This window comes from Mustela lutreola, chromosome 7 (assembly GCF_030435805.1).
Source record: "Mustela lutreola isolate mMusLut2 chromosome 7, mMusLut2.pri, whole genome shotgun sequence".
NCBI lineage: Eukaryota > Metazoa > Chordata > Mammalia > Carnivora > Mustelidae > Mustela > Mustela lutreola.
The window spans coordinates 56,213,463-56,228,672 of record NC_081296.1 but is presented as its reverse complement, the minus strand read 5'-3'; the positions used below and the strand labels follow the sequence as shown (position 1 = coordinate 56,228,672).

The 15,210-nt window shown below is 43.7% G+C and overlaps 2 pseudogenes; both read right to left on the bottom strand.

Moving 5' to 3' along the window:
- Positions 1-1,579: 1,579 nt before the first annotated feature.
- On the bottom strand, positions 1,580-10,115 carry LOC131837111 (Y-box-binding protein 1-like; annotated as a pseudogene).
- A 1,294-nt stretch (positions 10,116-11,409) lies between these two features.
- Positions 11,410-13,463, bottom strand: LOC131837110 (forkhead box protein K2-like; annotated as a pseudogene).
- Positions 13,464-15,210: the final 1,747 nt, after the last annotated feature.

Genomic DNA, 15,210 nt, shown 5'->3' with positions numbered 1-15,210 from the left:
CTTTCTGATGGAGGCATAATACTCCATAGTATATGTGGACCATATCTTCTTTATCCATTTGTCCGTTGAAGGGCATCTTGGTTCTTTCCATAGTTTAGCGACTGTGGCCATTGCTGCTGTCAACATTGGGATTCTGATGGCCCTTCTTTTCACTACATTTGTATCTTTGGGGTAAATACCCAGTAGAGCAATTTGCAGGGTCATAGGGTAGCTCTATATTTAATTTCTTAAGGACTCTCCACACTGTTTTCCAAAGTGGCTGCACCAACATGCATTCCCACCAACAGTGTGAGAGGGTTCCCCTTTCTCCACATCCTCTCCAGCACATGTTGTTTACTGTCTTGTTAATTTTGGCCATTCTAACTGGTGTAAGGTGGTATCTCAATGTGGTTTTGATTTGAATCTCCCTGATGCCTAGTGATAATGAACATTTTTTCATGTGTCTATTAGCCATTTGTATGTCTTCTTTGGAGAAGTGTCTGTTCATGTCGTCTGCCCATTTTTTCACATAATTATCTGTTTTGTGTGTGTTGAGTTTGAGGAGTTCTTTATAGATCTTGGATATTAGCCCTTTGTCTGTAGTGTCATTTGCAAATATCTTCTCCCATCCTGTTCCCTCTTTGTTTTGTTGACTATTTCCTTTGCTGTGCAGAAGGTTTTGATCTTGATGAAGTCCCAAAAGTTCATTTTCACCTGTTTCCTTTGCCTTTGGAGACATATCTTGAAAGAAGTTGCTATAGCCAATGTCGAAGAGGTTGCTGCCTATGTTCTCCTCTAGGATTCTGATGGATTCCCACCTCACATTGAGGTCTTTTATCCATTTCAAGTTTATCTTTGTGTATGGTATAAAAGAATGGTCGTTTCATTCTTCTACACATAGCTGTCCAGTTTCCCAGCACGATTTATTGAAGAGATTGTCTTTTTTCCACTGGATATTTTTTCCTGCTTTGTCGAAGATTATTTGACCATAAAGTTCAGGGTCCATTTCTGGGCTCTCTACTCTGTTCCACTCCACCAACCCTTTAATTATAAGGTTGATCCTGAGGTGTTTTCAAAGCCACCTCATTAACATAAAAAAGGGCACCTTTATCACTCTCATTATTTTGGAAATTCTGGGGGTTTTGAAGCCCTGTGCCGGAAAAGGGGATGAAGACTAAGTATGTATTTCTTATTATAAATCACATATAATAATACATATTATAGTGGATTTAATAAAAAATCAAGTTATGAATTTCATTACAGATTAAAAATGATATTGTTAAAAATGTCAACTTGGCCAGGTAAGAAACAACTTAAAAATCTCTAAGGTGTAATGAGAAAAACCAGGCATAAAAAAATAAACATACCCATGTTTGTCATTACCCAAAAGCTAGGGTTTTTAGTTAAAAATATTAAAAACCCCAAGCTACATAGATAATGCAGATAGTTCTAGTTATCTTGTCAATGGGCAAAAAGCAAGCATTTAAGGTCATCAGCTCCAATATTTTATGAATTTCTTCTTACTAGAATTTCATTTCAATTTTATATCTCCTGGTTGGATGACTAACCTGGATGATGGCAGAGGCAGTGAACTGACCTTTTACTCAGCCCCACCTTGCTCAGCTTCAAGAGCAGATGAATGTTCAGCTGGTGAGTCAACTGCTTTTGTCTCTTTGTCATGTTGTGGTTTAGGTTTTTACACCTGTGGAGATAATTGAGGTGGCTGCTGACCTTGGGTCTTATGTCCTCTTCATTGCTGTCCTCACAGTGCTGTCTTTTGGGAAGAGAACCCCTGAAGAATTATGGTCTATAACTCCAATTTATATTCTGCCCCACTGGTCTACCTTGCTGTCCTGTACCCAGGTTGTCAGGAGCCTCCAATACTTCCTGCACCAGAGGGTTGGAATAGTCTGGTCAAGGCCCATGGGGTCTATGCATGTAGTGAGACCCATGGTCTGAGGTGGGCCTGGCCATCGGGAGCAGTCTCCCACCCCTTATTCTTTTTCTGACTCTCTACTGTTCTCATGATTCTGGTAATTGTGTGGAAGACACCTACCACATGTGTAGCATCTATCATGGCTATAGTCTGCTGTGTGTTTACTGTCCTGCAAAGATGGAACTCCGCCAGGGCCTGGGACATTTGCTTCCTCCATATCCTTTTCTCTTCAATATCATCAAACTGAATGGTCTCTTCATCTTCAATGCAGGGTTGAATACATGTATCATGTATCAGTAGCTCATTCCTTTTTATTACTCAACAAAATTCCACTTTATGGACATACCACTTTTGTTTAACCATTTGTCAGTGGATAGATATTTTGGATGTTTCCACTTTTTGGATTGTATAAATAATGCTGCAGTGAATGTGTACAAATTTTTGTGTGGACATATGCTTTCTTTTTTCTTTGAGAGAGTGTATGAGTGGGGAGGGCAGAGGAGAGGGAAAGAGAGAAATTTTTAAAAAATTTACTTTATTTAAATTCAATTAATTAAGCTATATTGTAGTATTAGTTTCAGAGGTAGAGTTTAGTGATTAACCAGTTGCATATAACACCCAGTGCTCATTCCATCAAGTATCCTCCTTAATGCCCATCACCCAGTCATGCCATCCTCCTACCTGGCACCCCTCCAGCAACCTTCAGTTTATTTCCTATAGTTAAAAGTCTATTATGGTTTGTCTCCCTCTCTGATTTCATCTTATTTGATTTTTTCCTTCTCTTCCTCTATGATCTTCTGTTTTGTTTCTTTAATTCCACATATGAATGAAATATATGATAATTGTTTTTCTCTGATTGACTTATCTCACTTAGCACAATACCCGCTAGTTCCATGATGCAAATGGTAAGATTTCAATTTTTTTCATGGCTGAATCACATTCCATTGTATGTGTGTATGTGTGTGTGTGTGTATAGATATAGATTTATATAAATGTAAATATAAATATGTAAACATAAATTTAAAAAAGATGTTTTATATAACATAAATGTAAATATAAATTATGTTTTATATAATATATTATGCATAATACATCTTTTTAAAATTTTATTTTATTTTAAAAACATTTTATTTATTTATTTGTCAAAGAGAGAGAAAGAGCACAGGCAGGGGGAGTGGCAGAGAGAGAAGCAGGCTCCCCACTGAGCAAGGAGCCCGATGCAGGGCTCAATCCCTGGACCCTGGGATCATGATCTGAGTCAAAGACAGATGCTTAACTGACTGAGCCACCCAGGAATCCCTAAATTTTATTTTTAAAATATTTTGTTTATTAAAAAAATATTTTATTTATTTATTTACTTTAGAGTGACAGAATGAGCAGAGACAAAAGGAGAGGGAGAAGCAGACTCCTTATTGAGCGGTGAGTCCAATGTAGGGCTTGATCTCAGGACTGTGGGATCATGACCAGAGCCCAAGGTAGATGCTTAACTGACTGAGCCACTGAGACACCCTATACAATCTTCATTCATCTATCGATGGACATCTGGGGTCTTTCCATAGTTTGGCCATTATGGACATTGCTGCTATAAACATTGGGGTATAGGTGCCCCTTTAGGTCAGTATGTTTGTATCCTTCAGGTAAATACCTAGTAGTGCAGTTGCTGGGTCATAGGGTAGATCTATGTTTAACTTTTTGAGGAACTGCTGTACTGTTTTCCAGAGTGGCTGTATGGGAAAGAATCTTAAGCAGGCTCCATGCTCAGTGCAGAGTTTGATGTGGGGCTGGATCTCACAACCCTGAGGTCATGACCTGAGCCAAAATCAAGAGTCCAGTGCTTAACCAACAGAGCCCCTGGGTGCTCTGAACATATATTTTCAATGCTCTTGAATATTGGAGTGGATCTGCTTGATTATGATAACTGTGTCTTTAACATTTTGACAAATTGCCAAATTATTTGCCAAAATGTGTGCATCGTTTTATATTCCTACCAACAATTATTGAGAGTTCTAATTTCTCCACATCCTTTCTGACACTTGTCATTTTCTGTCTTTTTAATTATAGTCATCCTAGAGCATGTGAAGGGGTATTTCATTGTGGCTTTGCTTTCCATTTTTCTGAAGGCTAATAATGTTGAAAATTTTTTCATGGGCTTACTGGCCATTTGTCTGTCTTCTCTGGAAAAAATGTCCGTTAGAATCCCTTGCCTATTCTTAAGTTGGGTTATTTGTCTTTTTTTTTTTTTAAAGATTTTATTTATTTATTTGACAGAGAGAGATCACAAGTAGGCAGAGAGGCAGGCAGAGAGAGAGAGGAGGAAGCAGGCTCCCCGCTGAGCAGAGAGCCCGATGCGGGACTCGATCCCAGGACCCTGAGATCATGACCTGAGCCAAAGGCAGCGGCTTAACCCACTGAGCCACCCAGGCGCCCCGGGTTATTTGTCTTTTAATTGTTGAGTAGTAAGAGTACTTTATATATTCTGGAAACAAGGTAGACGATATATATTTAATGTGATTATCAATGGGATTTGGTTTAAGTCTACCATTTTGCTATTTGTTTTCTATTCTCATTTTCTTCTATGATTTTTTTTTTTATCATTTGGGTTCACTAAGATTTAAAAAAATATTATATTTCATCTCCACTATTATATTATGAACCATATCACTTTATTTTAGCTGTTTGCCAAGTATTTAGAGAATACATCTTTAACGCAGTACATCACCAAATAATATTATACCACTGCCTGTATAATATAAGAATATTTCCAACTTCCGTTTTCTTCCTCCCAGTCTTTTTGTTATTATTTTCATACATTTTATTCCTGCATATTTTCAGTTCCACAATGCACTCTTATTGTTTTTGCTTTAGGTAGTCAAAACTCTTTTTGGAAGATTGAAAATCCACTGGTACAAACATCTTGATATTTTGTCTTATAAAAAGAGGTTATCTTATGAGGACAATCTGTAAAGAGTGGATTATAATTTTTTGCTTTGAACTTTTCCTCAAGCATTAGAAAAGACAAACGAGGAGGTGTTGAGTCAGATGTTTCTGGAAACTTAGTGAGTTCCAGGCTGCCTGTTGGGCATTTTGGGAGCCCATACGCTGATAGCAATTTATTTAGGATTCATGGGTGAGATTCCATTTGTCAGTGGACTTTGACTCTCTGGTGTGTGTTGCAGTGATTAGTACAGTGGCTGAACAAACTGATGTCATGCTAATTGCCAAAGGTTTGGAACTCTTCCATATTTGGAGGCTGCTGTTTTTAATTTTCCACTTATTAAATTACTAAATGTGTACTCAGAAGACTATCAAGTACTCATGAAAGAAATTGAGGATGACACAAAGAAATGGAAAAATGTTCCATGCTCATGGATTGGAAGAACAAATATTGTGAAAATGTCTATGTTACCTAAAGCAATCTACACACTTAATGCAATCCCTATCAAAATCCCATCAATTTTTTTCAAAGAAATGGGACAAAAAATCCTAAAATAAAGAAAGCCAAAGTTGATGGCTTCACAATTCCAGGCTTCTAGCTCTATGACAAAGCTGTCATCATCAAGGCAGTATGGTACTGGCACAAAAACAGACACATAGATCAATAGAACAGAATAGAAAGCCCAGAAATAGACCCTCAACTCTATGGTCAACTAATCTTCGACAAAGCAGTAAAGAATGTCTAATGGAAAACAGACAGCCTCTTCAACAAATGGTGTTGGGAAAATTGGACAGCCACATGCAGAAAATTGAAACTGGACCATTTCCTTACACCACACATGAAAATAGACTCAAAAAGGGATGAAGAACCTCAATGTGAGAAAGGTATCCATTAAAATCCTTGAGGAGAACACAGGCAGCAACCTCTATGACCTCAGCCGCAGCAACTTCTTCCTAGAAACATTGTCAAAGGCAAGGGAAGCAAGGGCAAGAATGAACTATTGGGACTTTATCAAGATCAAAAGCTTTTGCACAGCAAAGGAAACAATTAACAAAACCAAAAGACAACTGAAAGAATGGGAGAGGATATTTGAAAACAACATATCAGATAAAAGGCTAGTATCCAAAATCTATAAAGAACTTATCAAACTCAACACCCAAAGAACAAATAATCCAATCAAGAAATGGGCAGAAGACATGAACAGACATTTCTGCAAAGAAGACATCCAATGGCCTACAGACACATGAAAAAGTGCTCAACATCAGTTGACACCAGGGAAATACAAATCAAAACCACAATGAGATACCACCTCACACCAGTCAGAATGGCTAAAATTAACAAGTCAGGAAATGACAGATGCTGGTGAGGATGCGGAGAAAGGGGAACCCTCCTACACTATTGGTGGGAATGCAAGCTGGTGTAGCCACTCTGGAAAACAGCATGGAGGTTCCTCAAAAAGTCAAAAATAGAGCTACCCTACAATCCAGCAATTGCACTGCTGGGTATTTATCCTAAAGATACAAATGTAGTGATCTGAACGGGCACGTGCACCCGAATGTTTATAGCAGCAATGCCCACAATAGCCAAACTATGGAAAGAACCAAGATATCCATCAATAGATAAATGGATAAAGAAGATGTGGTGTGTATACACACACACACACACACACACACGCACGCACGCACTGGAATACTATGCAGCCATCAAAAGAAATGAAATGTTGCCATTTGCAATGGTGTGGAAGGAACTAGAGGTATTATGCTGAGTGAAATAAGTCAATCAGAGAAAGACAATTGTCATATGATCTCCCTGATATGAGAAAGTTGAGAGGCAATGTGGGGGTTTGGGGGTAGGAAAGGAATAAATGAAACAAGATGGGATTGGGAGGGAGACAAACCATAAAAGACACTTAATCTCACAAAACAAACTGAGGGGTAGGTGGGTAGGGAGAGGGTGGTTGGGTTATGGACAGTCGGGAAGGTATGTGCTACGGCGAGTGCTGTGAAGTCTGTAAACTTGGCAATTCACAGACCTGTATCCCTGGGACTAATAATACATTATATGTTAATAAAAAAAATAAAAAATTAAAGAATTGCTAAATGAAAGAGACTAATAACAGGAAATTCATTGAAATGGAAAACTCATAATAGTACCCCTGAGTATTCATTGATGGGAAGTTCAATTCTAGTCATCCAGTGATCACTTCAAAATCCTGTGTCAGGCAGATAAAAGTCCCAAAGCTTTCAAGCCTGATATTCACCCTGTGTAAAATTTTGTGCTCTAGGATTTTCCATCCTGGGCTTCGGTAACAAGATACAAGAGGATGTTGAATCAGGAAGAGGTGCAAGATTATGTGGAAAGTGCTTGATGTCAGTGAAAAATCTCTTAAAATGGCAAGATAATATGGCATTGGGGAAGGCATGTGCTATGATGAGAGCTGTGAAGTGTGTAAACCTGGTGATTCACAGACCTGTACCCCTGGGGCTAATAATACATTATATGTTAATAAAAAATTATATATAAAGAAAAGCAAGATAAGTGTATGAACGAATGTTATTGATTATACATTAAAGCATACTAACTTTGGCTTTAAAAGAGAGCCAGAGTTAAATAGAATTAGTGGGTTGATGGATTTGGTTTGATGACATTGAGTTTTCCTATCCTCTTTCTGCCTCACCTTTATAAAGTAATAATGTCTGTTGTTGCTTATTGTCGTGAGGTCAAATACAGATCTAGATGTTGAGGGAGGGAGAGAGAATATAATAAGATTTTCAGGTGAAGTGTATCAACTGGGAATGATGAATGAACAATGGTCTTATGTAACTAAACTTTCGTAAATCTAAACCATATTCCCATCTTTAAGATGATTGCAAGGGAGGTAATTTTATTAGTTAGGGTTCTCCAGAGAAACACAACTGATAGGCTATTTTTCTGCCTGCCTGCCTGCCTGCCTACCTATCTATCATCAGAATAAATTGTACATAAAGAAAGAGAGAAAGAAAGAGAGACTGAGAGAGATTTACTTTAAGGAGCTGGATCATGAGATCTGGGACCTGCCAGTGAAGTCCCCTCACTGCCCTCTTGGAGAGGAAAGGCCCTCCTGCGTTAGCCAAAGCTCACTCACATGTTCCGCTGTTCCTGGGATTCACCAATCCTGCCACAGTGAGAGAGGATGCATCCATGGCTGGAGGAGGCCAGGAGGGCATCACAGGAAATGCCCTTTGGACGCTACTCCTCATCACGTCTAGTGTCACTATCTGACTCCCGACTTGTATGGAGCCCTGGGGTACTCCAGAGTGCTGTCTGCTCCGTGGACGGGATCACCGTCAGCTCCCAGAGAAGCGTCTGCATGACTGCCCCTAGGAGGGCATCCTTTATGCTTGATGAACGAACGGGGCCCAACCAGCCCCATGGCAGATATCTGAGTGGGCCTGGGCCCCCTGCTCATTCCCAGGCATCCACGCTTTGGTTTCAGCCAGGCCACAGGCCTAGATGGGGTTTCAAATCTCCTTTTCCAATGGGAAAAGAGCCCAGCTCAAGACCATGGTGACAGGGGGGGATGAGGCAGAGGCTTCATCATGGGGAGCAGGACGATGATAAATGAGCAGGACGACTACAGCCCCTCTAGCGGACCTTTCCACAGGGCCAGGCACCCAGGTGTACTTTCCCTACAGGACCCCACTGAGTCCCTAGAATTGACTGCCCCTGTCACAGAGGGAAGTGTGGTGACATCCCAAGACTGCTAGCGAGGTGGCGGCCAGATCCCACCGGGCTGGGGAGGGACAGGGTGCTCACCTTGTAAACAGTTGGTCCATCACCTCTTGGGTGGTGGCAAAAGCTCTGTATGTGCCCAGGAACATGGAGACGGAGCCGAGGTCTCTGCCTAGGAAGAGGGGCACCAGGTGTTCTACTTGCTGCTCCAACAGGTGCGCCCGCTGGGTCCACACCACACAGGTCTCATTGCTCTTCACGGCTGAGCCCTTTTACCCTGAGGTGGGATTGGGGAGACATGCAGTCAGCACTGCAGCCATCAGGAGGGTTGGGGGTTGGAGCCCAGAGCAGACCCCAAAGATCTTCGTGGCGTACAGAAAGAGGTGAGACAGGAGGGCCCACAGTAGACAAAAGGAGCAAGGTGCTTGGGTGGTTCAGTCGATTAAGGGTCCTGCTATTGGTTTTGGCTCAGGTCATGCTGAGCGTAATGAGATGGAGCCCTTCGTCAGGCTCTGCACTTAGGGCAGAGTTGGCTTGGGGATTCTGTCTCCCCCTCTGTCTCTCCACCGTCCCTCTGTGTCTGTCTCTGTCTCTCAGATAAATAAATAAATCTGTTAGGAAAAAGATTCTTGGCAACAATACAAGGATGTGAGGTGGGGGATGTCTGAACATGTTGGCATCTCAGGTTAGATTGCCAGCTGTGTATTTATAGCAGCTCCCTGCATTAATGGCATTGTCCCTGGGATTTCTGACAACATACCTCAGTCCTGAGAGGAGAACACAGAGCCTGTCTCTGGGGTGAGAGTGCTCAGGTTTTAGGGCATGTAGGATGTTTAGTGCAGCACTGTGAGTTGGCAATAGAAGGGAATCATATCAGAGTCCTGTGTCAGAGAGGGTCTCAATGGCTGTGCCTGATCATCCTTCTGGAATGTTGTGCCCTGAGGTCTCTGCTCCTGATCCTGGAGGGACTCTAGGGATGTGTTCTTCACAACTGAATGGCAGAGCAACAGACATAGTACCAGGAGCCCCATGTCCCTTTGGAAAAGTGTCTCCTAGCTCACCATGATTGTGTGTAAGACTTGGAGAAGGTGGGGAGGGGCGGTCAGGCCTACAGGGCCAGCAGGGAGCACTAGTTCGGAAAATGCATAGCATAGTGCAAAAGGACTCTAGACTGAATGGGATGAGACATGGTTTAAAGTCTCTTTTCTGATATTCCTACAAATATGTGGACAATGACTGTGCATCTGGCCAAGGCCAGTTCGAGGCCCTGAGGGCGAGTTTGGGGAGGAGACGGGGATCCAGATTCATGGGGAAGCAGGAGTCTAACAGGGAGCCTGGGGGAGTAGTAGGCTGGCTTCTGGTACCTGGGCCCTTTTCGCTGCATCTGGGTGTTGGGTCTGCCCAACAACTGCCCTCACCCTGAGCCAGCTTTGGACTCTTATTGTTGGCAGTAGGGGGCACCTTCCTGTCCTTCAAGGAGGTGGGACTGGGGATCCCATCGTTCAGCTCCTGCCCATCTCCTGTGTGGAGCTCTGTAAGGACAGTGCCGGGCATCCAGACAGGAGGCCTCAGAGCCCTGTCTGGCAGCCTTGGCTGGTCCTCAGACCCAGGGGACTCCCTTCCAGACATACCACACGCCAGGATGCACCCTTCTCCACCATGGAGATGAAAGGGACCAGCTTGAGGGCCTTGGATTCACTCTGGCATAGGTGAGAGGCACCTTAGGAATCCTCTTTCCACCCTTCCCACCATGCCATTGGTGTGAACATGAAGGGGTCGCCAGGGCATCCACTGTCCAGCCCAGGGTGGGACCTCCCCACATATGCCTCTTCTCCAGAAACTGAAGAGGAGGGAATGGGACTGCCCAGGGATGGCTCAGAGAGGTGGCCTGGTCTGGCCTAGGTCGCTGGGTATTACGTTTTGGCACTTCCTGGCAAATGCCCTGATTCATCGGAGCTGAGGCTTGATTCAGTGTCTGCAGCACATGAAAAATCCCTCACTGTGCCCTTTCTGAAAGCTAGAACCTTGGGAAGTGGGCTTTTCTTTTCTTTTTTCTTTTTTCTTTTTTTAAGGAGGCTTGTTTTACTTAGAGAGGAAATTATGCCAGGGACAAAGTCAACACAAAGGAACAAACAACAAAAACTTGCAGGAAACAGACCCAGGTAAGAGCAGCTCCATACGCCCAGTAGTTCTTTCAAACATGGTTAACATGGGACCCAGCATGGGTGTCCATCTCACCTGTCTGTCCATCCTGCATTCAGAACCTGCTGTATCACAGAAAACCTCCAGATTTCATCAAGTAGCTCCATCTAAATGTTAATAGGACAGACAAAAGGAAATCATTCCATAGGTTGAAAACAAACAACAGAAACAAAACAACATTGTTTCTTGTCCCCAAAATGAAATCAACGCAAAAAGGTCCTGTGTGGGTCCAAAATCTCCAGCGTAGAAATGGAATGATCTGAAATGTCAAAGACCCCATTATTTTGTAAAGAAAGTACAAATATTCTAATTCCAAATGTGAATCATGAACTATTGTCTCATGTACTAGTGACAGACCCAACGGTCCTAGGAGGGCAGCAGGGATGATCCCTGCCGTGTCCTAGTAGCTCAGCTGTGTAGTGACAAGCTGACCTCAGGGTAGGGAGACACTGACGAATCCAGGCATGGGATCGCTTGGGGTTTTGTTCAGGTGTGACTTCTGTCTTTTAGGGGTTTTAAGGCCACCTGGGTTTTGTGTTGTCAGTGCTGAGATGAAGTCCAACTGTCGGGCCCTTTACCCAGCAAGACAATGTGCTCCCAGTGTCTTTGAGAGGCAGTGTCTCTTTTTGGCACCACAGTGTTGATATTAAAGCAAGAAAAGCTGTGGCAGTTGCTGGTTTGGGACACCTTTCTCCCTGTTGGCTCCCGGCGGCGTGTCCACACTCAGGGCGATGATGATGCTCTTGCCTTCTTTTGTCTGGACCCGCTTCAGTTCCGGCTGCTTTGTCTGGTTGCCATTCTGGTGCTTTGTAGGCAGGGAGGCCGATGCTGATACATGTGTTGCCCTCATGTGCAGAGAACTCGCCACCTTATTCACCTGGCCGTGGCAGAGACTGGCACCACGTGAGTCCCGTTTTGTGTGACATTTTTATTGGTAGCTGGTGCTGACCTAGAGGTGACTGCTGCACTATAGTGACCATGTGAACAGGGGTGGTCTGTGGCATCTGAATGATGATCCCAGTGTGGCATGGCTAATGGCAGGAATAGGTTCCACTTTCACTTTTACTTCTTTGTGATCTCCATTCTCTTGCGGCTCTGCCTTATGAGGGGCCAGCATGACCACCTGAGTGACTAGAGCATGGCCAGTGACAGTGCATATGCTCTCTGGGACCAGGCCGGCCATGCTGGTGATCTGGGGGACATGCACCCTTTGCACAACAAGCTGCTGGCAGGTTGAGGTGACCACCAGGAATGGTGTCCGTGTGGGTGATGGGCTTGATCGTGTGTGGCAGCTGCCACTGCCAGCAATTAAAAATGGGCCGACGAGAGAGAGCTGAGCCTGGTACACTCTGGGCAAGCCATGCCTCGTGATGATGGACAGTTTGGGCTGTGAGGCCCTGGACTTAGGCTTCAGGGGAACCAGTGAACCTTCCCTTGACAGGCTCTTGGGGGTCTGGGCACCTAGGAGAGAGCAGACAGCACTCCAGCATGATTGGGAGAGGCTAGGGCACTTCTAGAGGGGAGTGGTACCAGAGGAGTTCTAAAGCAAGGCACGCACCTAGGCCGTCTTTTCCTAAAAGCCTGCTCTATTAAGTTGCTTTCAGAGGCAGGATCTATCCTCCAGAATGAGCCTTTGTCTGGTTCTTCCTGGGAATGTTGTACTTGGATCAAATAAGGATTCAGTGAGAGATTGTGGTGAACTGGATTCTGCCAGCCCTTGTCTGCTGTCCTGCAGTATGGGTAATTTTTGGTGATGTGAGTATAAATTCCATTTGCAGTAGTTTCTTCTCAGGAGCCATTGAAGTTGCTTGTACTGTGAATTGTGCACATGAATAAGGTGGCTTTGACTCATCGTTGGGGCTGTCTGCATCGGAAGCTTCCTTTTCATTTTCCGGCTGCCAGTTGTTGGCCATTCAGTTGAGGTCAGTTGGTATCACATAACCCATTTTGTACCTGAGGATCCTATTCCCCGGGGGGATGGAGTGGGGGGAGGGGTGGGGGGGGCTGGATGGGCGAGAGTTGGCAGCACTGATGGTTCCCGTGGGGGAGGGAAGGGGACTCATGAGGTGGGCCATGATGTCTGTAATCAAGTTGATGATCAGGGACAAGAATGTGAGCCTGCTCAGGCTTCACCTGAGACTTGGGAGCCTCCTACTTCTCCCTCTTCCCACTGGACAGGGCAGTGTCCAGGATCTTGATGCTTGTGCTCGGGAATCTAAACGTGCACACGCGGGGCAGCTGCAGCAATAGCGCCCCGAGTCTCTGAAACATGGCGAACACCCATTCTCGAAGAGGGGGTGCAGGCAGAAGTCGCGGCTGGCGTTGGGCCTGGCCTGGGCTAGAACCCTCTGGGCGCTGTGCCACGGCTGCCGCCGCGCGCTCATGTGCAGGGGGTGGGGTGGGGTGTGAAGATCTCGAGGTGGCCCCGCGAGATGAAGCTCAAGCGGCTTGTGGTCAGGTCAACTGAAGCTTGTGAGGAGTTGCGACCGGTGGTGACGTAGCGCGTCTTCCTCAGGTACTTCAACTGCCGGCGCTCGAGCCGCACCATGGCCCAGCCGCCTGGTGGGGATCCGCCGCCCAAGCCCCGGCCTGCCGTGGCCCCACCGCCTCTGGGAGGCTGGCTGGCCTAGCGCCCTGAAGTGCCCAGTCGCCGCCATGGACCTCCGAGGGCCCTGCCGCCTCAGCCTCCACCGCTGCCATGGTGCTGAGGGCCCCGGCGAGGCCGTTGGCCGGTGAGCTACAAGCCTGGGATGATCTACTCCTCTTTTTTTATTTTATTTAATATTTATTTATTTAACAAAATGGAGATCACAAGTAGGCAGAGAAGCAGGTAGAGAGAGAGAGGAGGAAGCAGGCTCCCTGCTGACCAGAGAGCCTGAGGCTGAGCCTGGGGCTGAGCCGAAAGCAGAGGCTTTAACCCCCTGAGCCACTGATATACTCCTCTTACTGCTAACTTGATCTTTTCACTTGTTACAGGTCTATTCAGATTTTCTGTTTCCACTTGAGTCAGTTTTGGTAGGTTGTGTCTTCTTAGAAATGTGTGTTTCATATAGGTGACATACTTTGCTGGCTGTTCATAGCATTACCTTATAATTCTTTTTTTGTGTGTAAGTTTGTAAGTAATGCTCCCATCCCAGAATTTCATCTTTTTAATGTTCTCGGTCTTTCTTCTTGATTAATCTAGCTAAAGGTTTGTCATATTTTACTGATTTTTACAAAGAACCAGCTTTTGATTTTGTTGGTTCATTGCTTTTGTTTTATACTATTTCATTTATGTCTGCTCTGTTATTTCCTTCCTTATGCTTGTTTTCTCCCCCTTGTGCTTGTTTTAAGTTTAGTTTGTTCTTTTTCTAGTTCTTTATGGTGGAATGTTAGGTTTTTGATTGGAGATTTTTTTTTTATATACTATTGGTGTTTGCAGATAGAATTTTTTCTCCAAACACTGTTTTAGTTGTATACCATAAGGTTTATAGTGGGATTTCAGTATGTTTTTGTTTTCATTTTTCTCAAATTACTATCTAATTTAAACTTGTGACTTCTTTTCTGACTCACTGCTTAATTTTGGAGTGCCTTATTTAATTTCCACATACTTGTGAATGTCCCAGATTTCCTTTTTATTGATTTCTTTTTTAAAAAAGATTTTATTTATATGACAGAGAAAGAGGTCACAAGTAGGCAGAGAGGCAGGCAGAGGTTGGGGGGAAGCAGGCCCTATGCTGAGCAGAGAACCTGAATCGAGGCTCGATCCCAGGACCCTGAGATCATGATCTGAGCCAAAGGCAGAGGCCTCAACCCACTGAGCCCCCCAGGCACCCCTCTTTTATTGATTTCTAATGTCATCCCATTATGGTAAAAAAAAAATTGTATGATTTTAATGCTTTTAAATTTACTTTTTTTGTTCTTTTGTTAAAATTTCTCTTTATTGATATTCTCTATTTGGTGTGGCATAATTCTTGCACTTTTCTTTAGTTCTTTATACATGGTTTCCCTAATTCTTTGAACATATTTAAAATAGCTCATTTAAAATCTTTGTTTGATAAGTGTAATATGTAGCCTCCTCTAGCTTTTCTTTTTTTTTTTTTTTACTCTTCTTTTTCTCTGTATGAATCATGTCTCCTTGTTTCTATGTGTGTATTGTAATTTTTTAAAATAAAAAACAGGACATTTGAAATACTGTAATATGGCAAAACTGGAAATCAGATTTTGTTGCTGTTCTTTGTGCTTGTGAGTTCGTTTGTCCACTTTCCTGAAAACTAATCTGTAATGTCTGTATTTTTTGTCATTTGTGGCAACTGGCATTTCTGTTTGATTAGCTTAATAGTCAGCTCGTGACTGGACAGAAATTTCTTAAATGCCTGGAACCAGGAGGCCTCCTGCCCATTGCCAATGGGCTCTGTGTGCATGTTCGGGCACTCTCCTTCAACATTTAGGCTTTACAGCTCTTTCT